This window comes from Schistocerca gregaria, chromosome 6, assembly GCF_023897955.1.
Source record: "Schistocerca gregaria isolate iqSchGreg1 chromosome 6, iqSchGreg1.2, whole genome shotgun sequence".
Classification (NCBI taxonomy): domain Eukaryota; kingdom Metazoa; phylum Arthropoda; class Insecta; order Orthoptera; family Acrididae; genus Schistocerca; species Schistocerca gregaria.
Genome location: NC_064925.1, coordinates 1,849,846 through 1,877,389, shown reverse-complemented (window position 1 = coordinate 1,877,389; position 27,544 = coordinate 1,849,846). Strand labels below are relative to the sequence as shown.

Below are 27,544 nucleotides of genomic sequence, written 5' to 3'. Positions count from 1 at the left end.
ATTCTGGCGACGTTTTAGGAAGTATCGTCAGTGAAGAGGAGTTATCAGACGCGACTGTGCGACACGGGTGGATGGCATAGCTGCCAGTTAAGGTACAAGCAGCTGTTGTTACCTGCGGCAGTACTCACATCGACGCGGTAATTCCGGCTGCAGACAAAGTGTATGCGACGCTAGACAACACAAACGCATAGAACGCAATTAATTTGCACGAGGTAAGTAACACGCGAGAGACTACGGTTATGCGAAAATAGCGACAAAAGGATGTTAACAGGCGGTACGAACACTTGAAAGAGCAGAGAGAAACAGACTGCAGCACTGAAAGTAAGAATCAACAATATTATAAGAAGAGGCAGAATTCACCATGTTGGTATGATCGGCGTTTCGAGGAGCGGGCTGCGGAGATCAACAAAAGCGCCGCACTGAAGCACTCGGCGACCCAACAGAACACCAACAAGTGAATGCCAGTCTCCTAACAGTGTCACGCAGACTGTAGGTGAGATATTAGGGCGGATCGCTACTATCTCGTCGATTCGGGCTCCTACGTTGGCGCATTACCAGTGGGCACATAGAAAAAAGAGCGTCAGCCAAGCCTACTCACGTCGCAGCTGAAACAATTCGCCCAAAGCGATGTAGGGACATCGAGAAATACAAGTGGATCTCGGATTTAGGCAAAAAGTTATGTCGAATTTCGGGCTGGCACACATCTCGGAGGCTATCCTGAGAACCAACTTTTATTTGTCAACAGAGGACAGATAAAAATGGGCGGCGAGGTCGTCGCAGGATCTCTAGGCCGAAGGGCTGTGAGCACCTAGTGTAGTGGAGAACAAGTAAACGCAGTGCTGTAAACCGCAGTACACCACATTAGGACCACACCAGGACGACCGGTCTCACGACGGCCGAGAAGACTGGCTCCTGGTCGTTTCGCCGCACCCAAGGCGGAGTTCCAAGGTATACTAGAAACGGGCCTCATTCGCAGGTTAGATAGCCAGTGAGTAAAGAAAAAGGATGGCACTACTGGGATTGTCGGGCCCTGAACAAACTCACAGACCCAGATCCATACTCAGTTCCAAACATTAAAGACTTCACAAACGTACTGGCGGATCCACAATATTCGGCGCAATCGATTACAAGAAGGCATACAGCGAAATACCACCGACGAATGAAGACATACTACATTTGCATTGTTCGAGTTTTTACGAATGCCCTTCGGACTAAAAACTACTGCACATACGTGACAACGTTTTGTGGACGAACTCCTTAGACGGCTGAATTTTTGCTTTGCGTACCTGGACGACATGTTGGTTCAAAATGGTTTACATGGCTCTGAGCACTATGGAACTTAACATCTGAGGTCATCAGTCCCCTAGAACTTAGAACTACACTCCTGGAAATTGAAATAAGAACACCGTGAATTCATTGTCCCAGGAACGGGAAACTTTATTGACACATTCCTGGGGTCAGATACATCACATGATCACACTGACAGAACCACAGGCACATAGACATAGGCAACAGAGCATGCACAATGTCGGCACTAGTACAGTGTATATCCACCTTTCGCAGCAATGCAGGCTGCTATTCTCCCATGGAGACGATCGTAGAGATGCTGGATGTAGTCCTGTGGAACGGCTTGCCATGCCATTTCCACCTGGCGCCTCAGCTGGACCAGCGTTCGTGCTGGACGTGCAGACCGCGTGAGACGACGCTTCATCCAGTCCCAAACATGCTCAATGGGGGACAGATCCGGAGATCTTGCTGGACAGGGTAGTTGACTTACACCTTCTAGAGCACGTTGGGTGGCACGGGATACATGCGGACGTGCATTGTCCTGTTGGAACAGCAAGTTCCCTTGCCGGTCTAGGAATGGTAGAACGATGGGTTCGATGACGGTTTGGATGTACCGTGCACTATTCAGTGTCCCCTCGACGATCACCAGAGGTGTACGGCCAGTGTAGGAGATCGCTCCCCACACCATGATGCCGGGTGTTGGCCCTGTGTGCCTCGGTCGTATGCAGTCCTGATTGTGGCGCTCACCTGCACGGCGCCAACCACGCATACGACCATCATTGGCACCAAGGCAGAAGCGACTCTCATCGCTGAAGACGACACCTCTCCATTCGTCCCTCCATTCACGCCTGTCGCGACACCACTGGAGGCGGGCTGCACGATGTTGGGGCGCGAGCGGAAGACGGCCTAACGGTGTGCGGGACCGTAGCCCAGCTTCATGGAGACGGTTGTGAATGGTCCTCGCCGATACCCCAGGAGCAACAGTGTCCCTAATTTGCTGGGAAGTGACGGTGCGGTCCCCTACGCCACTGCGTAGGATCCTACGGTCTTGGCGTGCATCCGTGCGTCGCTGCGGTCCGCTCCCAGGTCGACGGGCACGTGCACCTTCCGCCGACCACTGGCGACAACATCGATGTACTGTGGAGACCTCACGCCCCACGTGTTGAGCAATTTGGCGGTACGTCCACCCGGCCTCCCGCATGCCCACTATACGCCCTCGCTCAAAGTCCGTCAACTACACATACGCTTCACGTCCACGCTGTCGCGGCATGCTACCAGTGTTAAAGACTGCGATGGAGCTCCGTATGCCACGGCAAACTGGCTGACACTGACGGCGGCGGTGCACAAATGCTGCGCAGCTAGCGCCATTCGACGGCCAACACCGCGGTTGCTGGTGTGTCCGCTGTGCCGTGCGTGTGATCATTGCTTGTACAGCCCTCTCGCAGTGTCCGGAGCAAGTATGGTGGGTCTGACACACCGGTGTCAATGTGTTCTTTTTTCCATTTCCAGGAGTGTACTTAAACCTAACTAACCTAAGGACATCACACTCATCCATGCCCCAGGCAGGATTCGAACCTGCGACCGTAGCGGTCGCGCAGTTCCAAACTGAAGCGCCTAGAACCGCTCGGCCGACATGTTTGTATTTTCCACAACTACTGCAGAGCACTAAGAACATCTCAAAGTAGTCTTTGACCGAATATACACTAAGGCATAGTGGTCAACGAAGCAAAGTTCTTCTGCGTCAGACGCAGGTAAATTTCCTTGGCTGCGTCGTTTCAGCGTCTGCGACAGACTTCCGTCAGCTTAGAATATTCCAAGGATTCATAAATTTCTACCGGCGGCATCTACCAGGAGCAGCGGAGGCACAAGCACCAATGATAGCACCTCTAGCACGTAAACACGCCACAGGCCAGCGGCCACAGCAGTGGACACCGGAGCTTTCAACCAGGTAAAAGCCAGCTTGCAGAAAGCAATTTTGTTAGCCCACGCTGCAAAGAGCGCAGCTTTAGCAGACGCACCTTTAGCAACAGGTGTAGATGACGCCAGCCAGCAACCAACTGGTGCTGCCCTCTACCAGCATGACGATTGTTGGCAGCCCTTGGGTTTTCTCTCCCGCAAGCTCAAGGGATCGCAAGTCACACAGACCGCCTTTGACCGCGAGCGACTAGCCGCGTATAAAGCAGTGTGGCACTTTCACCCGTACATCGAAGCCAGACCATTCATCATATATACGGACTACAAACCTGCAGATTTCGCCTTCAGGACACGTAAGGGTAATTGGTTCCCAAGTAAACTTCGGCGTTTTGAATTTATTGGGCAGTTCAGTACAGATATTAGAAGCATAAGCACTCCGTCTTCAGGCCACAAGTGGCCCGTCGGGACCATTCGACCGCCGTGTCATCCTCACTGAGGATGCGGATAGGAGCAGCGTGGGATCAGCACACCGCTTTCCCCGGTCGCTATGATGGTTTTCTCTGACCGGAGCCGCTACCATTTGGTCGAGTAGCTCCTCAGTTGGCATCACGAGGCTGAGTGCAACCCGAAAAATGGCAACAGCGCACGGCGGCCCCGATGGTCACCCATCGAAGTGTCGGCCACGCCCGACAGCGCTTAACTTCGGTGATCTGACGGGAACCCGTGTATCCACTGTGGCAAGGCCGTTGCTGTTAGAAGCATAAGAGGGGCTGAAAATGTAGCGACAGATTCCCCTCCCCCCCCCCCCCCCCCCTCCCCGGGTCCTGGGTCGGAGTCGCCTCCTATACGGTAGATTACAGGCAGCTGGCCACAGCACAGGCTACCGATGCTCAGCTAAAAGTATATTTACACAGTGAATTGATAGGAAAGCAGTTTAAACAGGTACAGCCAGTAGGGACTAAGGTAAAAACCTGGTCTGATATATCACAAGACAAACCCAGAACTGTCGTACCAGAACGATAACGCAAAGCTTGTAATGTTATTAAATTTTTTATTTATTTATTTTTTGAAATGCTTGAATGGATGCGCACAAAACTGGAGTTACCGCTTAGCGTGTTGTAACTGCAGGTGGTGCGCTTGCTCTGTGTTATTGTTAGCAAAACTTTATATCAACTGATTGGGAAATGCAGCTCCTAATACCCATAAAGAAATACAATCACTGCAAAATAATTCAGCGCCTTAGATACTGAATCCTCTGGCCTCGTTCAAAACTGATAACTTTGGTCGCTGTGCACATAAGAAATAAGTAAAATTGTCTTAACTCTGAAGCAGTAACGGTGGAGCGCGTTATATTCTGCTCTCTCATGAAGAAGAATAAAATGTACTAGCTAAGGCTTAGATGTGTGCAATGCTGATCGTAATACTTTGAAACATACATGAAATTCTTTTGGCTGATAAATGAGAACATTTAAGAAAAATTCAACGTCTTTAAAAAAACATGTGGCCTGAACAGGGAGGCGGTAGTATTTGGAGTGAATTACTAACACTGATTTTTTCAATATTGAAGCTGTATTCGACGTCAAGTCTGGATTTTCAAAACCTCTAATAATTGAAAATTAACTACTCAGGAAAATTATATCCTTTTTATTAAACGAAAACCTTTCTTTGCTGACGTAGCCACAAACAGTGATATTTTTATAGCAAGTATTATCTAAGATCAGTAAAAGGCATAGAGACACCATCAAATTACATATAGCCTACTTGTGTTAACAAATCTTAGAAACATTAGAAGAGGGAAATCTGCAACTAGCCTATGCATAAAAACTCTTGACGTACATTCTGGGATTACACAGAGAACTCACTGTTACCAATTATCAGCCAAGTCATTTACACTAATGCGCAGGCAAAAGGAAACAAAAAACTAACATCTTTACCTTAACTGCGAGAAGACTTCTGCTTCCACATTTCTATTTCCGATAATACTTGTACTCGTAAAGCTTCTTTGTAATATTAATCCAGTACTCCTTTCTTGTCACAATTAAATTTACATTTCATCCAGTGACTTTACATTGCGCTATAAAGTCACTCATTTTCAACTACCTATTTTACGTGCGGTGTACACAAAATATTGGTATGAGAAAATTCCTACATTATGATCTAACACTTCGTGGCTTTACAGAGCACACCACAAAAAAAAAAAAAAAAAAAAAAAAAAAAAAAAAAAAAAAAAACTGCCTACTGCATCCTCTTTCGCTCACAGACTGCTACACACTCACTGCTGTGCGCCAAGCGCTCTCTTACTCCAAACACTACAATCTCAGACCAGAAGCAGTATCATATCCATAGAGCCCATCAGAGACATACATCATTTATAATATAACAGTTTCATTTTTGTTTACTTTAGTATCATTACAATATTCGGGTGCCGCATATAAATGTACCCCAGTAGACTCCTTTCAAGAGGTTTATCATGGAATTCATATTCTTGTTCCTCCTAATGCAAGCACGAGCATTAGGCTGACAGAATGGTTCGTATGGCCGGACATTTATAAAGACTGCTGCAGATAGGCAAAATCAACTGTGGTATAACAACGCACAGTAGGTAGGCATGTCCATAAGCAAGGGTAACAACAGACCGCGTCTCCCACTTTCTCTTGGATATTGTAGGACCGCTGCCAGAATCGGAAGGGTGCCAACACTTATTGACAACAGTCGACCGTTATACTCGGTGGGCAGAGGCAGTGACCCCCACTGACATCTCGGCGGAGACAGTAGGAAAAGATTTCTTTAGAATAATGGATAGAAAGTTTTGGCTGCCCGTCATACGTCACAACAGACCAGGAGCGACAGTTTGACTGTTCCCAGAGCTGGCTAAGCTCTGTGGGTTCAGCCGTCATACAACCAGCTACTATCCAGCGATTAACGGAATGATGGAACGCTGGCAGAGGACACTGAAAGCTACTGTCATGTGTTACGAACACAGTTGGACCTCCGCGTATCCGCTAGTACTGTCAGGCTTCTACACCGTACGTAAACAAGATTTACGAGCTTCAACAGTAGAGATGGTATATGAGGAGACCGTACGTCCGCCGTCGGAATTTTTTTCGGCACAATCAGAACCGTCAGGAAATACTCTCCCATACTTACTGCAACAAGTACAAAGCCACATTTCGACACTTCGGCCATCACCAGCAATACGGCACGGTGAACGTAAGTTTTTTGAGAACAAAGTATTCAGCTCATGCTCACGTGTAATTCTGACGATAGATGCAGTAGGTGCCGCTCTGCGACCGAAGTATGCAGGGCCATACAGTGTCATAAGACGTGACAAATATAGTAGGCAGATACAATGCAAAGACGACCAACATACAGACAGTATCCCGGGAAAGTGTGAAGCCTGCATACATAGTGGCATCAGACAACGAATTAGTTCCAGAAAAACAATGGAAAACCGCCCTCGCAATTGCAGGTAAGGCAGGAGAAGGAGGGGAAATGGAACCCTCAACATGGCAAGCAGAACCAGAAGAAACGCCAGAAAAAGCCGGTAGTTTGCACCAGGGCCTGTCGATGCGTGCAGTACAAATATCCACATATTCCAGAAGCTCCGGTCTACCGCGGGAGCGCTGTGTGGGAATCGCCGCACACAGCGTGTTTAATGTGTGTGAAACGGACGCTGTTGACTCTTTGGAATTTGACACTACTCACAGCGTTGCTAAGTTCACTTGCGACAGTTTGAAAGAGCGAGGTACATAAGAATAAAAACTTTCGTTGTAACATCGGCAAGAGTTTTTTCACTGCTAAAATAATGTACATGTAGGATCGCTATAGCTGTAACTATTTAAGGGTACAGTTTGACATTCACCTACTGGCGCTTAATGTCCATTTTACTGTTGTCAACAGCCTATAACGGATCAACATTTTCGATTTACATCCTAACTACACAACTAGCTTCCCGACTGTGTGATGACTATCATGTGAGTAAAGGTTTACCTTCTTTTTTTAAAAAAAAACATTCTGTTTGATAGATTAATGATTTTCCCTTCTTTATAAAATATTTCCCCTTTTTTATAAAATCTTATTCTAAAAAAATGCATTTTAATAGACAGATGTGAAACCGATAGTGTTCCCAGTGAAGGACTACAAAACAGCTGAGGCGATTTGAATCGTCTTCATTCACTGTGAATCCCGTTAATTTATTAAGACTTTTTTTTAGTGAAAAACGGTTCTGAAGATTCTTAAATATTAACAAAAACGAATAGAGTTAACCAAGGAAGGAGAGTCACGAAGCACAGCACTCCAATTGCCACAGAAACAGATGGAATTTGTCTCGAATAACCCTCGTCAAGCCCGTGTCGTGCAGTGGAAGACTACCGACCGGCTGGCTAGTAGCTCGGCGAGCACTCACATGCGGCCCCGCCGCAGTGGCGCGCCAGCAGACACCAAAGGATTTCCTCCAGTCTGCCGTCACCACAACAAGTAGTTGTTTTGTGTGCGACGCCGAAATATGCCGAGGAGACAAAAGTGGCGGCTTACCTCCTAATATCGTGTCGGACATCCTTTTGTCCGGCCTAGTGTAGCAACTCGACGTGACATGAACTCAATAACTCGCTGGAAGTCGCCTGCAGCAATACTGGCTCATGCTGACTCTACCGCCATACATAAACGCGGAAGTGTTACCGTTGCCAGGATTTTCTGCACCAGTTCACCTCTCCATTATGTCCCATAGATGTTCGATGGGACCCATGTCTGACGATCTGGGTGGGCAGGTCACTGGCTCGAACTGCCCAGAATGTTCTATAAACCAGTCGTGACCAATTGCGGCCAGGTGATACAGTGCATCGTCATCCACAAAAATCACATCGTTGTTTGGGAAAATGGCGAAATGATGTCCATGGATGGCTGCAAATGACCTACAAATAGTCGAACATCAAGAGGAGCCAGTCCATTCCATGTAAACACAGCCCGCACCATTATGGAGCGACCACTAGCTTGCACAGTACCTTGTTGACAACTAGATAAGTCTGCGCTACACTCTAACCCCATCGTCAGCTCTTAGCAACTGAAATCTTAAGTCATGCGACCAGATCACGGTTTTGCAGTTGTCTAGGGTCCGGCCAATATGGTCACGAGCCCAGCAGAGACGCTGGAGGTGATGCTGTGCCGTCAGCAAAGCCACTCGCGTCGGTAGTTTGCTGCCATAGGCCATTAACGCCAAATTTCGCCGCACTATCCTAAGGGATACGTTGGTTGTTCGTCTCATTTTGATTTATACGGTTATTTCACGCAGGGTTGCTTGTCTGTTAACACTGAAAACTCTACACAAGCGCCGCGGCTCTCGGTCGTTAAGTGGAGGACGTCGGACACTGCGGTGTCTGTGGTGAGGTGTTCCCGTTCCCCGTTCAAAGGCTGCTGATTCCAGTCGTGCAGCCACTATCACGTCGGTGACCTTTTCACACGAATCACCTGAGTACAAATGACAGTTCCTCCAATGCACTGCCGTTTTGTACTGTGTATACTCGATACAACTGCCATCTGTACATGTGCATATCGCTATCCCATGAATTTTGTCACCTCGATGTAGACGAGAATGCAGGAAAAGAAGTTGCGGCTTCTTCCCGCCATAGCTATTAATGCCCAACCAGATTATTTCACACGCTGTACAACGACTTAAGAAATAATGGTGCTACTTTTTTTCTAATTCGTGAGAATGTCTACGTTAATTTGACGAGTTATTGGAGATCTCCGAAGATGAACTCAAGAAAGGAAAGTAATGTTGTCAGAAGGAAAGATTTTTGTGATCAGCATCTAAGTATTAACAGTTTTGGTTGTAACTGTGATACACTGCACGCAGTTTTTATTTGATGAGCACGTTATTACAAGCTCAAATTCAATTATGTAAATATTTTAAAGAAAACGTAGGAAACGTGTTACTTTAAATACCTTATTTGTTAAAATATTTCTACTGCATCTGATGTATCGGATAAATTTCCATTGCTCGTTAAAGCAAGAGACGCAGCTATGCTAGTTTCATTTGGTTGCAGGTACTGAGGAAAACTTTCCTATTCCAGATAGTAATATGCTTTGTCTGCCCTGCAACGTTCTTGCAATTGCAGTGGACCAGCGCAAACAGGCGGTGAGGCAATGGAGGATCGATAATCTCCACGTTCTATAGCAGGCCAGTGTCCAGAAAGTCTATAATAATAATAATAATAATAATAATAATAATAATAATAATAATAATAAACTTTGTAGTTCCGGCAATCGCCACACAAGCGTTGTATTGCGTTGTTTTGTTTTGTCGACAGTCGCCAGATAGTGTTTTGTTCTTAGGTGCACCTAGTTACTTGAGTAAACATGGCTGGCGCAAGGCTTACATTCGATGAAAGGGAGTCATTTTTGAAGTGGTATTTTAAGTACGAAAACAATGAGGTTCAACGGCAATGGCGAAATGCATATCAAACAGAGCCACCGACACGTTTAACGATTCGTCGCATTCGAGACAAATTTGAAGCCGAAGGCTGTGTTAAAGATGTACACAAACAACGATCTGGACGACCTGTAACAGTAACAATTCCAGCTAACTCCCGTCGTGTGTTACAACAATTCACTCGCTCACCACAGAAGTCTGTGAGACAGCGTGCCCGTGAAACTGGAGTGAGTCGCTGAAGTGTTCGGCGAATTTTGAAGACAGCAAAGTGGAAGATCTCATGATCGCTACACGCAATGAACGAGGACGACCCAGATCGTAGAATGGAGTACTGCGAGTGGTTTACTAACATGGTGCGCAACGATGAAGAGTTTGCAGAGATGATTGTGTGGTCTGATGAGGCGCAGTTCAAACTCAATGGTACAGTGAATCGCTACAATTTGCATCTACCGAGGCGCCGAAATTCCGAACGTCCATATAGACAAAGCCGTGAATTTGCCATGAGTAAATGTGTGGTGTGGGTTGTCTTACCGGGGCTTGATTGGGCCATTCTTCTTTGACGGCACAATTACTGGTGACGTGTACTTCAGGAGCTTCAGACATCCATTTTACCTGCCATCCGAGACTTGTATGGAGACGGAAGAGTTACTTTCAATAAGATGGTGTCCCAGTCCACTACCAAAATCGTGTTAGGGCGAATCTCGACGAAAATCTACCAGGAAGATGGATAGGCTGTAAAGGTGCTGTGGAGTATCCACCACGATCCCAAGACCTAACTCCTCTGGACTTTTACCTGTGAGAAACACTAACGGACGTTCAGCGTGACTAAAGAGCAACCCTTCCGCAAATTGCTGCAGATTTAAACGCTGGGCCATCAACAATTGTCAACGTGCTAACCTTTCAACGAAACATCGATATGGACTTTCGGAACCGAAGTCTCACTCGTGTACCCTTAATGATTGCACCACACGAACCTGCGCCGTTCAGTACCGACTTTAGGTAGTTGATGACTGGAAACATGTTGTCTGGTCGGACGAGTCTGGTTTCAAATTTTATCGAGTGGACGGACGTGTACATACATGGAGATATGAATCCATGGACCCTGCATGTCATCAGCGGACTGTTCAAGCTGGTGGAGGCGCTTTGATGGTGTGGGGAGTGTGCAGTTTGAGTGATATGGGACCCCTGACATGTCTATATACGACTCTGACAGATGACACGTACTGCATCCATTCATGTCCATTATGCACTCGGGTAGTTCCGACAGGACAATGCGAGGCCCCTACAGATCCATAATTGGTACAGAGTGGCTCCAAGAACTCTCCTGCATTTAAACATTTCCACTGGCCACCAAACTCCCCAGACCTGAACATTATTGAGCATATCTGGGGCGCCTTGCAACGTGCTTTTCAGAAGACATCTCCACCACGTTGACCTTTACGGATTTGTGGACAGCCCTGCAGGATTCATGGTGTCAGTTCCCTCCAGCACTACTTCAGACAATAGTCGAGTCCATGCCCTGTCGTTTTGCGGCACTTCTGCGTGCTCGTGGGGGCCCTACGCGATATTAGGCATTTCTACCAGTTTCTTTGGCTCTTCGGCGTTAATACGCAAACGTACAAGGAGTACAGCCAGGTCTAAAGGCAATTTACGATTCACGACCTGAGGCAGCTTACATGGAAGTGTAATTAGGGGCGGTATCTATTCGCTAGAGCTGACACGCTACCCAGCCGTTTCTTGTCATGGCGGACTATTCCGTCTTGTGCAGCCGAGTTCTCTCGACCACAGAGGTCAATACATAAGCACCAGAATTCGCTAGTTGCTGACGAGGTCGTGGTTAACCGTATAAGAGAGAGAGAGAGAGAGAGAGAGAGAGAGAGAGAGAGAGAGAGAGAGAGAGAGAGAGAGCACAATAAGCAGCCTTTTTCCTCTTTCTGGTCGCCTATAAGCAGCCTTTTTTCCCCTCTTTCTGGTTGCCTTTCGCTGTTTGCACAGCCTCGTGGCGTGTTTACGCGTCGCGGCCCTCGCTGGGACACTTAGCGGCTCGCGACGGCCGGCCGTGGTAGGCTGTGGCACGTCGCCGCTCCCTGACACATGACGTCACCAGAAACACTCATCTTTTTTTTAGTGCCTAGACTCCAAATTTCCCTCAGCCACACTCATCGCTGTCAGAAGCACAAATGAACTGTGACGACTTCTCACTAGGAACGGGGTGACCGGAACTCCAGTGACATTTTAAAGTACCGAGTGACCAAAAAGTCAGTATAAATTTGAAAACTTAATAAACCACGGAATAATGTAGATAGAGATGTAAAAATTGACACACATGCTTGGAGTGACATGGGGTTTTATTAAAACAAAACAAAAAAACAAACAAAAAACAAAGTTCACAAAATGACCGACAAATAGCGCTGGACAGCAAAACGTCAGTGACTGCGCATGACAATCGAGTACAAAAGGAGCTGTAATGAGAGAGAATCAGATGCGCCAGCAGTCGCAACATGTTGACGTTACCTGGAAAGGCGCTTTGTAACGGTACTTTGACTACCGCGCCTCCGCCAATACAAAGATATGATTTACAATCGCGCATGCGGAAGAGCGCTGCGCCAGCGACTGATTTTTATAAATAATTTTGATCTTTTTTTACTTTTTGCGTAGGTTTTTGTTTTTAACAACTAATTGATTCTCTCTCTCTCTCTCTCTCTCTCTCTCTCTCTCTCTCTCTCTCTCTCTCTCTCTCTCTCTCTCGTCTTGATACGAAAGACGTGTAGTTTTCGGCGCTGTGTTAAATATGCTTTTAAGTGGAAATTAAAACTATATTACGAAACGAAGTTATTTCAATAGTGATTCGAAATGGTTATCGCCAAATTTATAAATTAATCTTGACAGTGACAACTTGAAGAAATTTTCAACAGACAGTTCAAAATGGTTCAGATGGCTCTGAGCACTATGGGACTTAACTTCTTAGGTCATCAGTCACTTAGAACTACTTAAACCGAACTAACCTAAGGACATCACACACATCCATGCCCGAGGCAGGATTCGAACCTGCGACCGTAGCGGTCGCGCGGTACCAGACTGTAGCGCCTATAACCGCTCGGTCACCCCGGCCGGCTAACAGACGGAGAACAATGAAAACAGGTCATACTACAAAAAAATTAAGAAGACAGCCACGAAGACTATATTATAATTAATACTACGTTTCTAACAAAATTATAAGGTAAATTTCAACTAATTTCTAATGCTATTTCCGTACAGTCGCTTTTTGTAGTGTTGCCGACCTGGTCTGCCATGCACGGTCAAATTAAAGCACTATCTCAATCAATAATACGAAGTCACCTTATCCGTAACTTATTCCATAAAAATTCTAAACCCAATCAGATTTTCTATTTTGTATTTTCATGGCAGAACGCCGAGGAAAGGAAACGCTACAGCTTTTAGTGAAGCTGTATTATCAGAATGGGGAATGTGCTAGTTCAGCGTTACGATCCTATCGCCATAGGAAGGGGATTCGAACAGGTAAAGGTCCGTTGACAAATGCAGCTGTGGCGAGAATGATTTCGAAGCTCTAAGCCACGGGTTGTGTAGAAGATAGACTCCGTAGTGGCCGACCGAGCACAAGGCGTAATGCTGCTGAGACAGTTCAGGAAGAAATGGAGATTGTAGCGGGTTCGTCTATGCACGGGGAAGTAAGCGCTTGTGCAGTCGCACGTCGCACCGGCATTCCATACACTACTGTTTGCTTGGCAATGAGGCGTACCCTCCGATGCTATCCGTACAAAATCCATTGGCGACACGAACTGTCACCTGGCGATTTAGGGAAGCGGGGGGCATTTGCGGCGTGGGCGTTTCAAAAGATGGCGGAAGATGACGATTGGTTGAGTAACGCGTTGTGGACCTACGAAGCTCATTTTACGCTCCAAGGGTCTGTCAACGGCCACAACTGCAGAATTTGGGCTACCGAAAATCCTAGAACTGTCGTGGAAACTCCATTGCACGACGAGAAAGTCACAGTATGGGTTGGATTTACCACATCTACCGTTATCGGGCCTTTTTTCTTCGAGGAAATGCGCGATTCTGATTTTACAACCGATACCGTGACGGGTGAGAGGTACGCCGATATGTTACAGAATCGCGTCATCAGCAGCCTGGATGATAAAAACCTACTGGAACGTACGATGTTTATGCAGCATGGCGCTCCACCACATATTGCTAGACGCGTGAAAGATCTCCTGCGCGCGTCGTTTGGTGATGATCGTGCGCTCAGCCGCCACTTTCGTCATGCTTGGGCTCTCAAGTCCCCAACCTCAGTCCGTGCTATTATTGGCTTTGGGGTTACCTGAAGTCACAAGTGTATCGTGATCGACCGACATCTCTAGTGATGCTGAAAGGCAACATCCGACGTCAATGCCTCACCATAACTACGGACATGCTTTACAGTACTGTTCACAACATTATTCCTCGACTACAGCAATTGTTGAGGAATGATGGGGGACATATCGAGCATATCCTGTAAATAACATCATCTTTGCTTTGTCTTACTTTGTTACGCTAATTATTGCTATTCTGATCAGATGAAGCGACATCTGTCGGATATTTTTTGAACTTTTGTAAAGATATTTTTTTGGTTCTAATAAAACCCTATGTCATTCCAAGCGTGTGTGTCAATTTGTACCTCTCTATCTACATTATTCCGTAATTTATTCAGTTTTCAAATTTATACGGACTTACTTTGTTTGTCAGTTTGATAAGTCACAGCTGAAAAATATTAACGCGAATTCTTTACAGACCAATGGAAAAAACTGGTAGAAGCTGACCTCGGGAAAGATCAGTTTGGATTCCGTAGAAATGTTGGAACACGTGAGGCAATACTGACCCTACGACTTATCTTAGAAGCTAGATTAAGGAAAGGCAAACCTACGTTTCTAGCATTTGCAGACTTAGAGAAAGCGTTTGACAATGTTGACTGGAATACTCTCTTTCAAATTCTGAAGGTGGCAGGGGTAAAATACAGGGAGCGGAAGGCTATTTACACTTTGTACAGAAACCAAATGGCAGTTATAAGAGTCGAGGGACATGAAAGGGAAGCAGTGGTTGGGAAGGGAGTGAGACAGGGCTGTAGTCTATCCCCGATGTTATTCAATCTGTATATTGAGCAAGCAGTAAAGGAAACAAAAGAAAAGTTCGGAGTAGGTGTTAAAATCCATGCAGAAGAAATAAAAACTTTGAGGTACGCCGATGACATTGTAATTCTGTCAGAGACAGCAAAGTACTAGGATGAGCAGTTGAACAGAATGGACAATGTCTTGAAAGGAGGGTATAAGATTATCATCAACAAAAGCAGAACAAGGATAACGGAATGTAGTCGAATTAAGTCTGGTGATGGTGAGGGAGTTAGATTAGGAAATGAGACAAAGTAGTAAAGGAGTTTTGCTATTTGGGGAGCAAAATAACTGATGATGGTCGAAGTAGAGAGGATATAAAATGTAGACTGGCAATGGCAAGGAAAGTGTTTCTGAAGAGGAGAAATCTGTTAACATCGAGTATAGGTTTAAGTGTCAGGAAGTCTTTTCTGAAAGTATTTGTATAGAGTGTAGCCATGTATGGAAGTGAAACATGGACGATAAATAGTTTAGACAAGAAGAGAATAGAAGCTTTCGAAATGTGGTGCTACAGAAGAATGCTGAAGATTAGATGGGTAGATCACATAACAAATGAGGAGGTATTAAATAGAATTGGGGAGGAGTTTGTGGCACAACTTGACCAGAAGAAGGGATCGGTTGGTAGGACATGTTCTGAGGCACCAAGGAATCACCAATTTAGTATTGGAGGGCAGCGTAGAGGGTAAAAATCGTAGAGGGAGACCAAGAGATGACTACAGTAAGCAGATTCAGAAGGATGTGGGTTGCAGTGGGTACTGGGAGATGAAGAAGCTTGCACAGGATAGAGTAGCATGGAGAGCTGCATCAAACCAGTCTCAGGACTGAAGACAACAACAACAAGGTACCGAGTATGTATATTTGAATCCAATGCTTTATTTCGTATAACAAGGGAGACATTTGATGAATTTTCGTAGTACCAGCAGGAACAAGAAGTAAGTCGATATAGAGCTTTAAATTAACGACGGATATTTCCTTGCACTTGAGAACTGATATTGGTTATCTTTGTCCTGTTGACTATTGGACAGGATAAATTTAATGCTAATTACGAAAACGGGTTTGAAACTCGATACCACAACAAGAATTACGAGGTCAGTATTGCCTCACGTGTTACAACATTTCTACGAAATCCAAACTGATCTTCCCCGAGGTCAGCTTCTGCTAGTTTTTCCATTCGTCTGTAAAGAATTCGCGTTAGTATTTTGCAGCCGTGACTTATTAAGCTGATAGTTCGGTAATTTTCACATCTGTCAACACCTGCTTTCTTTGGGATTGGAATTATTATATTCTTCTTGAAGTTTGAGGGTATTTCGCCTGTCTCATACATCTTGCTCACCAGGTGGTATAGTTCTGTCAGGACTGGCTCTCCCAAGGCCGTCAGTAGTTCCAATGGAATGTTGTCTACTCCGGGGTCTTGTTTTGACTCAGGTCCTTCAGTGCTCTGTCAAACTCTTCACGCAGTATCGTATCTCCCATTTAATCTTCATCTACATCCTCTTCCATTTCCATAATATTGTCCTCAAGTACATCGCCCTTCTATAGACCCTCTATATACTCCTTCCACCTTTCTGCTTTCCCTTCTTTGCTTAAAACTGGGTTTCCATCTGAGCTCTTGATGTTCATACAAGTGGTTCTCTATTCTCCAAAGGTCTCTCTAATTTTCCTGTAGGCAGTATCTATCTTACCCCTAGTGAGATAAGCCTCTACATCCTTACATTTGTCCTCTAGCCATCCCTGCTTAGCCATTTTGCACTTCCTGTCGATCTCATTTTTGAGACGTTTGTATTCCTTTTTGCTTGCTTCATTTACTGCATTTTTATATTTTCTCCTTTCATCAATTAAATTCAATATTTCTTCTATTACCCAAGGATTTCTACTAGCCCTCGTCTTTTTACCTACTTGATCCTCTGCTGACTTCACTACTTCATCCCTCAAAGCTACCCATTCTTCTTCCACTGTATTTCTTTCCCCAATTCCTGTCAATTGCTCCCTTATGCCCTCCATGAAACTCTGTACAACCTCTGGTTCTTTTAGTTTATCCATGTCCCATCTCCTTAAATTTCCACCTTTTTCAGTTTCTTCAGTTTTAATCTACAGGTCGTAACCAATAGATTGTGGCCCGAGTCCACATCTGCCCCTGTAAATGTCTTACAATTTAGAACCTGGTTCCTAAATCTCTGTCTTACCATTATATAATCTATCTGTACCTTTTAGTATCTCCAGGCTTCTTACATGTATACAACCTTCTTTTATGATTCTTAAACGAAGTGTTAGCTATGATTAAGTTGTGCTTTGTTCAAAATTCTACCAGGTGGCTTCCTCTTTCATTTCATTACCCCAGTCCATATTCACCTACTACGTTTCCTTGTCTCCCTTGTCCTACTCTCGAATTCGTCACCCATGACTATTAAATTTTCGTCTCCCTTCACTATCTGAATAATTTCTTTTATTTGATCATACATTTCTTCAATGATTTTTCATCCACCGGCGAAGACGGCTGCACTCCTGGGTTCCGTTAAAGATGACTTACTACTCCGCAAGCCTGGAGTTTACAAGATACCATGTGAATGTGGCCTTTCATATATCGGACAAACGAATCGTACAGTCCAAGAGAGGTGTACGGAACATCGCAGGTACACTCGGCTCTTACCACCCAAGAAATCGGCTGTGGCAAGCATTGCATTGATTCTGGTCACTCTATGGTATATGAAAATATCGAAATTCTGACTTCTCTTTCATCTTTCTGGGACTCCGTAGTAAAAGAGGCCATTGAAATCCGCTTGACGAAGAATTTAATTAATAGAGACAGTGGTTTCACATTAGATAAATCATGGAATCCGGCACTTTCAATATTGAACTTACAAAGATGTCGCTACAGTTCAGCTCCCAGTAATACATCGACCTCCCAGCATGGATCGAATGTGCAGCCACAGACGTAACTCATGCATATTGTACGTCTTTGCCGCCGATCAACATCACTGGCGCCTTATTTATCTGTGGCCGCATGCTCATTGGAGCGAGTTTAAAAGGATGGAGCGAGCGCTGGAGCTTCAGTCGTACGGCTCTCTCTGGAGATGGCTGAAAGATATACAGCCGAAATATTAGAAAAAGCAGAATTCATGAAGCTGCATTCCCGAAACTTAATGGAGCACCATATTCGAATAACTTCGCCTAGATCAAAAGTAGGCTGTAGGAAACAGTAACAATTGTATTTCTATTAATACAATGTAGATTAGGGACCAGGTTGCAACAGAAAAAAGTCTCCTGGTAACGTTATTGGTTACTGAATGAATGGTCGTAAGTTCGGTACTTGCATAGCGCAATTTTTTTTTTCTTTTTGCACATTATATTGTGTGTAACAATTTATTGTTTTCAGCATCCTAAATATAAGTTTAAACCATTCTGTACAATTAATCAGGTCAAATTTTTTACCAGTCATAACAACTTTGTACAGTACCACTCACTATTTTTCGTTTTATATGCTAACAACGGCAGTTTTATCTCGTAAAACTTCTATTTTGTAATTAAATTACCACTGAACCATCCTATTAGCTCTTCTGACTTTTTTGTTGTTCGAATGGATTGGAAACTAAGTAACAGAAATGGAAGGAGGAGAAGAGCCAAAAGCACAGCACTGAGGCATTATTCTACTTAAAACTTCGAAGAGACACAGCAGTTCCTATGCTTCACACGTAACGCTTGGGCCCACAATGGCTGCTCATGTCACGTGACGCGGTTTCAGCCAATCCTGAATTGCGGACGGCGCCAAATGCAGGGGAATAGGGCGGCCATACTTTCCTTTATACAGAGCTTATCTTTAGCCGAGGAGCGGATAGACACGCCGCATGTAACAGTCTGGTCGTGACGTATTGTTGTTGTCGCTCAGTTATTCTGAAGTAGGGTCGTGCTGGTCATACTGCCGGCTTGATACGGAAGTCAGTACAGAAGATTTCTTCTGTGAACCTGAAAAACATCCATTGGTATGGAACATGGAGTGAGGAATAGTCCGACAAACTGCAGAAAATTAAAGGTTTCACCGGACGTTGGAGGAAACGTTCTTAAGAGAAGACGACTGATAAGCTCACTCACATTTCTTCGTGCTTGCGTTGCAAAGAAGCCAGATATTGTCAGTCTGAGGCCTCGTGTAAGAAACAGACCCTCCCAGGAAACTTTACAAACACAAATAGTTCCGCCATTCCTGTGGGAGCGGCGTGCTTGCTGTACTAATTCGTTTCGCAATGGGGGAGAAGGGAGAAGCCAGAGTAGGAGATTCTCTGAAGGCAGTGGCGGAAGCAACGCCTACGGTTTTCAGGGTGCGCCAAAAGATCATTCGTGGACGGACAGTGTTAGGGAAGAGCAGTACCATGCGACCGGGTTAGTGATGTGCCTCTAGTTCCAACGCGCAGTCCATGCGGCAGCCCTCGTTTCAGTGCAAAGCTAAACCTTCCGTCCGTGCTTAGCAGAATCCTAGCGCAACCGCTCCTCAGTTTTCTCCCAAGCTTATATACTGATGTGGCAAGAGTCGTGGGGTACCTTTTGGCCGGCACAGTGCAGTGACTCGGCATGGAATCGTTAGAAGCCCCCTGCAGAAATATTTAGCCACGCTGCCTCTGTCTGTAACCGTCCCTAATTGCGAAAGTGTTGCCGACGCGAGATTTTGTGCACGAACTGGCTTCTCGATTATGTCCCATAAATGTTCGATGGGATTGAAGTAGGGCGGTCTGGGTGGCCAAATCATTGTCTCGAACTGTCCAGAATGTTCTTCAAGCTAATAGCAAACAATTATGGCTGAGTAACATGGCATGAATTCCATTGTTGTCTGGGAATATGAACTCCATGAACGGATCCAGATTGTCTCCCTGTAGCCGAACATAACCATTTCCAGTCAATGATCGGTTCACTTGGACGAGAGGATCCAGTCCATTCCGTGTAACCATAGGCCACATAGCCTTCTGTGGTAAGAGATAGTGCCTGAAATTTGGTATTTTCGCCACTCTCCTGACACACTAACGATTTCCGAAAAGAATTTCCCATGAGTGTCGCTCTTACTACATTCCGCGTTCGGTGTCTTAATCCCGTCGTGAGAGCAAAATCACGAAAGGAACCTTTTCACATGACACCAGAGTACAAATGACAGCACTACCTATCCACTGCCCTTTTCTACCTTGTGTACGCGACATTACCGCCAGCTGTGTGTGCACATGGCTATCCCATGACTTCTGTCACCTCAGTGTAGGATTTCTGTGCTTTTATTGTTATTAAGTGGCGCATCGAAATGTATTAAGATATATGCAGCTTTTACGGCAATTCACGTGTTTATAAATTCCTTTACATTCTGTGTCATTACTCAAGCTCACTTTGCAGCTCTGCAATCGATCGACGGTCACAATACCGGTGTCCAACCCAGCAAATAAGACCGAAGCTATGCCCCACGATCTGGAGCATTTGTTTCAACTGAAGTGAGCTGTTACGCTTTCTGAGGATTGGCAGACTTACATTAATGCGGCGCCCGCATTCTACGGATTTATTTTATGTAGTCATACAGGCACAGTCGGTCCCATGAGTAATTAACTGATTTGCTTGGAGACGGACTGTCACATTGCTACTTCACTATCTATTGTGTTGTATGTTTTGATGAGTGCAGGCACAGGAGTTTTCATGTTGTCAATGTATTTTCATCAAAACAAAAGTAACTGGGAGAAGAAACCTATCGTAATTATTTAGTACTCTGTAACGAGCCCCACAACACTTCAGAACTGACGAAGAATTTGAAGTCTGTTGATCAGTTCAAGTAGCTGGAAGGTTGGTGGAATTGCTACAATCAAGCAACCTACTCATTTAATGAATTCCTCCTGGCCGCAGATATCTATATGTCGTCAGAGATACGCCGTCCGTTGTGGCCGAGTGGGTTCTAGGTGCTTCAGTCTGGAACCGCGCTACCGCTACGGTCGCAGGTCCGAATCCTGCCTCGGGCATGGATATGTGTGATGTCCTTAGGTTAGTTAGGTTTAAGTAGTTCTAAGTCTAGGGAACTGATGAGCTCAGATGTTAAGTCCCATAGTGCTCAGAGCAATTTGAACCATTTTTCGCCAGAGATACGTTCAAGTCTAAACGCACATCACATTCTGCGAATATGAAAATCTTCAATGTCGTTACACGCCCCATTTTCCTCTACGGGCCAGAAATCTGAATAGTAATTAAATGAACATACAAAAGCTTTTAACATGTTAAAGGTATTCAGCAGAAGAATTTCGGCCCGGTGACAGACGGAGATAGTTTGACAACCAGAAAGAATAATGAAATTTGAGAGATCATGAATCCCAGCCGCCCCCCCCCCCCCCCCCTAGCTTTTTACAGTATGAAAAGAACAGACGACTCCAGTGGGCAGGTCACGTAATCTGTATGAAAGTGACCCTTCGTAAAGCATACTTTCATTGTTTACATTACAAGAAAAAGACTGGTGGATAGGCCAAAAAACAGATGGGGAGGCGACGTAAGGAAAATGCGAAAACTTTGAATCCAGTCACTTGGGAGGAAACATAAACGGACAGAACCCAGTTCAGACTGACGCAGCACAAAATGTACAGGCCAGATGACCGCTAGACAAGGGAGACGGCGGTTCCCTTCTCACTACAACTAAAATATCCTTGAATGCAGGATTTTATGTGCCCATTCGAAACAGCGGTGTCATACTAGTCTAACGCTGTGTTCTGCTTAGCGGTTGGTACTAACAGGGGCAGCAGTCTCACTGGACGACCAGTGGCCCAGCAGCGACGGAGCAGCGCTGCCGTCCTTTGTTGACATCGAGTGCATTAGAGCCTCACAGAAAGCAAGTCACGCAGCCACAATGCTAATGCAGCACGGGGACATTTCCAAAGAACACGCTGGTCTTTCAGCTCCCATATCCCTAATATGATAGTAGGTAGGCCTACCTGCTGTTTGTCTCGTACTTTACAGCTGGCACTTGAGCACAATTTGCTAAATGCAGTTGTATCGTTGGTAGTAAGTGTTCCCACGTAACTTCCAAATATAGAAACTATACTCACAACACCAGATATTCATCTGTTCTGTCATCACTTCTGGTATTGTCACAGAAAATGTGAAGGCGCAACAGATGAGTTATTGGAACCGTAATTGTTGTGATGTACACTAATGGCCATTAAAATTGCTATACCAAGAAGAAATACCGATGATAAACGGGTATTCATTGGACAAATATATTATACTAGAACTGACATGTGATTACATTTTCACGCAATTTGGGTGCATAGATCCTCAGAGATCAGTACCCAGGACAACGGCCTTGATACGCCTGGGCATTGAGGCAGAGCTTGGATGTCGTGTACAGGTACAGTTGCCCATGCAACTTCAGCACGATACCACATTTCATCAAGAGTAGTAACTGGCGTGTTGTGACGAGCCAGTTGCTCGGCCACAATTGACCAGAAGTTTTCAATTGGTGAGAGATCTGGAGGATGTGCTGGCCAGGGAAGCAGTCGAACATTTTCTGTATCCAGAAAGGCCCGTACAGGACCTGCAATATGCGGTCGTGCATTATCCTGCTGAAATGTAGGGTTTTGCAGGGATCGAATGAAGGGTAGAGCCACGGGCCGTAACAAAACTGAAATGTAACGTCCACTGCTCAAAATGCCGTCAATGCGAACAAGAGGTGACCGAGACGAGTAACCAATGGCACTCCATACCATCACGCCGAGTGATACGCCAGTATGGCGATGACGAGTATACGCTTCCAATGTGCGTTCAGCGCGATGTCGCCAAACACGGATTCGACCATTATGATGCTGTAAACAGAACCTGGATTCATCAGAAAAATTGACGTTTTGCCATTCGTGCACCCAGGTTCGTCGTTGAATACACCATCGCAGGCGCTCCTGTGTGTGATGCAGCGTCAAGGGTAACCGCAGCCATGGTCTCGGAGCTGACAGTCCGTGCTGATGCAAACGTCGTCGAACTGTTCGTGCAGATGGTTGTTGTCTTGCAAACGTCCGCATCTCTTGACTCAGGGATCGAGACGTGGCTGCACGATCCGTTACAGCCATGCGGATAAGATGCCTGTCACCTCGACTGCTACTGATACGAGGCCGTTGGGATCCAGCACGGCGTTCCGTATTACCCTCCTGATCCCACAGATTCGATATTCTGCTAACAGTCATTGGATATCGACCAACGTGAGCAGCAATGTCGCAATACGATAAACGGCAATCGCGATATGCTACAATCCGACCTTTATAAAAGTCTGAAATGTGATGGTACGCATTTCTCCTCCTTACACGAGGCATCACAACAACGTTTCACCAGGCAACGCCGGTCAACTACTGTTTGTGTATAAGAAATCGATTGGAAACGTTCCTCATATCAGCACGTTGTAGGTGTCGCCACCGGCGCCAACCTTGTCTGAATGCTCTGAAAAGCTAATCATTTGCATATCACAGCATCTTCCTCCTGTCGTTTAAATTTCACGTCTGTAGCACGTCATCTTCGTGGTGTAGCAATGTTAATGGCCAGTAGTGTAGTACCTTCTGTCTGTCTCGTACTTTACTACTGGCAGTAGGGCACAAATTGTCAACAGCAGTTTTGTTGTTGGTGCTGTTCCCACGTAACTTCCAAATATATAAACTATACTCACAACACGATATATTCATCTGTTCCGTCATCACTTCTGGTATTGTCACAGAAAATGTGAAGGCGCAACAGATGAGTTATTGGAACGGTAATTGTTGTGCTGTAGTTTGTGGATTTTAGGTGACGTTAAATGGGCAATGAGATAGCTGCATGTAACAATGTCGTAGGGCGCAAAAACAGCTAGGGTCATACGCGCCCATGTCAAATCTACGGAACTCGAAGACAGAGTTGTGAAAAAACTACATCAATCCCAATCGGCTTAACAGAAGACAGCTATAAACAGGGATCTGGAGAAAGGTCTGTAAAGTACACCATAGAGAAATGGAGGTCCAGAACTAAAAATTAAATGGCCCTCGCCATGTTGCTACGACCGATAAAAAGTAAAACACGGTCGACAGCCCGCGCGTCGTTCGGTAAGAATGCCTGTAGCTCAGACGGCAAACCCAAGCGGGATCGTAAACGGTACAAAATGTGCGTTCCGTCAGTAAACGGCGGACAGTTAAAACTACGGCGCAATGTGCACGAAGTGGTGGGGGAGCGCCACGTAACAAATGGCGACGACTAGAAAGGCAGTGCCCAATACGCAGCCTCGTTGAAATGACCTCCTCGCGGCGGGAGGGCCGAGGAGGAAGTTGTCCCAGCCGTTGGGAGGGCCTTAATAACATCACCTGTAACAGTCCGTGTCGAAGTACTGGCAGTACTGCACGAGACAGGCGCTAAGACCATCGATCAAATATGCTCACTAGCAGCATAAAGGGGAAACGCACCGATCGTCGAGCGACATCCTCGGAATACGTTGGGCTAAAACGAGAAAAAAGCTATTTTTATCAAAGCAGAATGTTTCAAACAAAGGTTGACGCAGATAGCTTGTTTTCTTGGAGAAAACAGCTTCAAGATCAAAGAAGATTAGGATTTGATATCCCAATAACAACGAGGTCATTAGACGCAGAGGTCAATGTTTGGGAAGGAAATTGGCAGTGTCTGGTTTTGTTTTCAGAGGTTGGTTGGTTGGTTTGTTGGTTAATTTGTGGGAGGGGACCAAACAGTAGGTCATCGGTCCAATCGGATTAGGAAAGGATGGGGTAAGAAGTCGGCCGTGCCCTTTCAAAGGAACCACCCCGATATTTGGCTGAAGCGGTTTAGGGAAATCACGGAAAACCTAAATCATGAGGGCCGGGCGCGGGTTTCAGCCGTCGTCGTCCTGAATGTGAGGTCAGTGTGCTAACCACTGCGCCACCTCGCTCGGTCAGAGGAACTTCTCCAGAATTCATCTCAAATGAGTTATTATAACGGGTAAATCGAATAGCTAATGAATAGGTACTATTTCGAATTGGGAGGAAAGAAATATATGATTTAACTTAACCAAAATAAGGGATCGGTTGATATAACATCCTGAGACGTCGGTTTTTTCTCGAATCCATAGCTCACAGTCTTATGTTGATCATTAATTCTAAGGAGACTTCTATTAATACTTGCGGTTCTAGGCGCTTCAGTCTGGAACCAAGCGACCGCTACGGTCGCAGGTTCGAATCCTGCCTCGGACATGGATGTGTGTGATGTCCTTAGGTTAGTTAGGTTTAAGTAGTTCTAAGTTGTAGGGGACTGATGACCTCAGAAGTTAAGTCCCATAGTGCTCAGAGCCATTTGAACATTTGAAGAACCACTCTCTGAAGACTGAGTTCGCTCTGAAGAGACTCAAAAAATACAAAAATAGTAGCGAGCATTCTTTGTTCGAGCTATATGTGGTGTAAGTTCGAGAACATCTTGTCGACCCGTATTCAATAGTCTGGGAATTCTGACATTGCCCTCACAGCATATATTTTCTTTAATGTCGTTTGTTGTTAGCAATATTAGCCTATTCCCAAGAGTTAGCAGCTTTCACTCAGTTAATACTAGGCAGAAATCCAATCTGCATGTGGAATGCACTTCCTTGACTCTTGTGCAGAAAGGAGTGTAATATTCTGCTGCATCCATTTTCAATAAGCTACCACAAGAACTCAAAAATCTTAGCAGTAGCCCAAACTCTTTTAAGTCTAAACTGAAGAGTTTCCTCATTACAAAATTAAGCAAATGCCAGTGTTACAGTGTTGATTTTCTTTATTTAAACTTACGACTTGTCATCTGAATATATTTTTTTATATTTCATTTTATCTGTTTCTAATATCGTGTTATAAATTCATGTATTGACTCATTCCATGACCATGGAGACTTCTCCTTAACTTGCTCCCACGGAACAATAAATAAATAAATAAAAGATCGCAGGATACGAAAAAATTTGTGCATCTTACAAAACTTTAACTTCGAAAGTCCGAGACATCCGAGTAATATCTGTCAACTGTGTGGCAAATAGCTGATGTTTATTGTGTCAGCATCTACTTACAAACTTGCGGACTGAACTCAATTTCTGCAACTGAACATGTGGTGTGCAGAAAGTTAAGGCGTCCCTTTTCTGCTTTCGGACGACAGGTGGCAGTGTGCCAGGGGGGGGGGGGGGGGGGGGCTAGAAAGCAGTGCACTGGCACTCATGCGGAAACGGAGCGATATATCCACCTGACGTCAAAAAGTGCATGATCATTGGCTTTCTGACCAAACATGGAAGCATTCCCGAAACGGCAATTTCGTAAACTGTTCGCTTGCTGCCGTTGTTAAAGTATACTGTGCATGCCAAAACGCTGCTACCCAGATGACAGGTTTGAACGACGACTGTGGGAATGTGTACGGGCAGAGAGACGCGCAGCTGTTGCGCCCAACTGGCGGCCCAGATGAACCAGCGGGCTACCAGGAATGTCTCCTCAACGCCCGTTCGGCGAACGTTGCTACGTATGCGCTGCCAGCGTCATGCTCTTGCTTCGTGCACCCATGCTGTTCGTTTGCACACCAGTACTGAAACTCGACACCCACTGACTGGCCTTTCCACTTGAATCATGTTCTGCGCTCTATCAGAAGTTGGCGCGTACGGCCCTGCGGCAATCGGTGAAAGGGGACCACGACGGAGGAGGGAGCATTATGGTCTGCGGAACGTTTTCGTAGCATTATCTGGGTGATCCCGTCGGTTTGGAAAGGACAATGGATCAACACTAAATCTGTACCTGTCCTTGAGGACCATTTCCTACCCTACGTGCAGTTTTTTTTTCCTCGGCACGATGGCATCTATGAAGTGCGCGCAAAATGCTGTGGCCCCCCAGATCCGCAGTCGGCTGAGGAAGTGTGGGGAGAGCGGCAGTGGGGGGAGGGCAACACCTACTCAAAGGAAGGCCTCAGCGCGCGTTGGTGACGTCACGTCAGCTAGGCATGGCGAACGCCATGTCTGTTGCAGGCTGAAACGCCTGGCCGTGATTATCACTATAAATCTTATTTTTTGACAAAATGTTTGGTATTGTTTTGGATTCTGCAGTTTTATTTAAATGAAAGATTTTATTACTATCGTAAAGCTACAAATGAAGATCATAGTTCTGTATTACTGAATCCTGTCGAAACAAACTTAGATCAATACGAGAAGATGCTATGCCCCATTGCAAGCTTCGGAAATTTTACATTCAAGTAACTATATTTACTTGATCCATTTTGTTATCGAAACTTACCCCAACCCCCTTACAATGAACTCGTTTCTTTTATTTATATATTTTCGTTTGACATCGTCGCTGGAAATGTGAACTAATTTACATGTGTAAATTTCCAACTGTTGCCAGTCAGATTAGTCGTTTTCAACGAAAGGAAGTCTAAACAGGAAACAAAATAGCTTCATACGTCGAAAATACTGCTGAGCTTAACCTTTTTTAAACATGCACAATAGAAAAGATAAATCTTCCCTTCTTGCAACTGAAAGGAGAAACTTCATAAGATAAATTTAATTTGATAAAACAAGTATATCTCTTTTGCCTCTTCTTCTGACTCCCACCCTGTCCCCCAACGTGTACGATCGCAAGATATTTCATTAACATTCAGTGCTCCTCACCCCATAGTCAACCAAGATACCTAAAGAAGAGCACCAGTATGTTCACAATTTCTTGTAAAAGCAACCCAGTACAAACGTAACATCCTCAGATTTACAAGTAAAGTAAAGAAGAACTAATTCTGTTGCTGCTGGACCAAGAAGCTGTTTTTGTATGTCAAT

The 27,544-nt window shown here is 45.2% G+C and overlaps 1 protein-coding gene across 1 annotated transcript in view; it reads right to left on the bottom strand.

Moving 5' to 3' along the window:
* LOC126279038 (uncharacterized) overlaps positions 1–27,544 on the bottom strand; it is a 265,038-nt gene that overhangs the window by 179,739 nt on the left and 57,755 nt on the right. The gene's annotated exons all lie outside the window — the stretch shown is intronic.